The following is a 287-nucleotide window of genomic DNA, read 5'->3' on the forward strand; positions in this document are numbered from 1 at the left end:
ATTTTACTGATGGTAAAGAGACTTGACCCCATGGTACTAGTTCCGTTCGGCATCACGAGAGCAACAAGGAGCCTCAAAATATGGTTACGGGGAGAAAACACGGTTGACAATATATTTACAAGATATATACAATGGGCAGAAGATATACATACAAGATGAAGCCCGTGCGCGCGACTATCGGCTATCGCCGTCTTCGCCAGTCCTGTCATCATCGTTCGCTACTGCAGCGCCTCATAGCATGATTCCCGGCTGCGAACCCGCTGTCCAGGTGCTTGGTAGGTTCGAGT

This window comes from Dermacentor silvarum, chromosome 6 (assembly GCF_013339745.2).
Source record: "Dermacentor silvarum isolate Dsil-2018 chromosome 6, BIME_Dsil_1.4, whole genome shotgun sequence".
In the NCBI taxonomy this organism is placed as follows: domain Eukaryota; kingdom Metazoa; phylum Arthropoda; class Arachnida; order Ixodida; family Ixodidae; genus Dermacentor; species Dermacentor silvarum.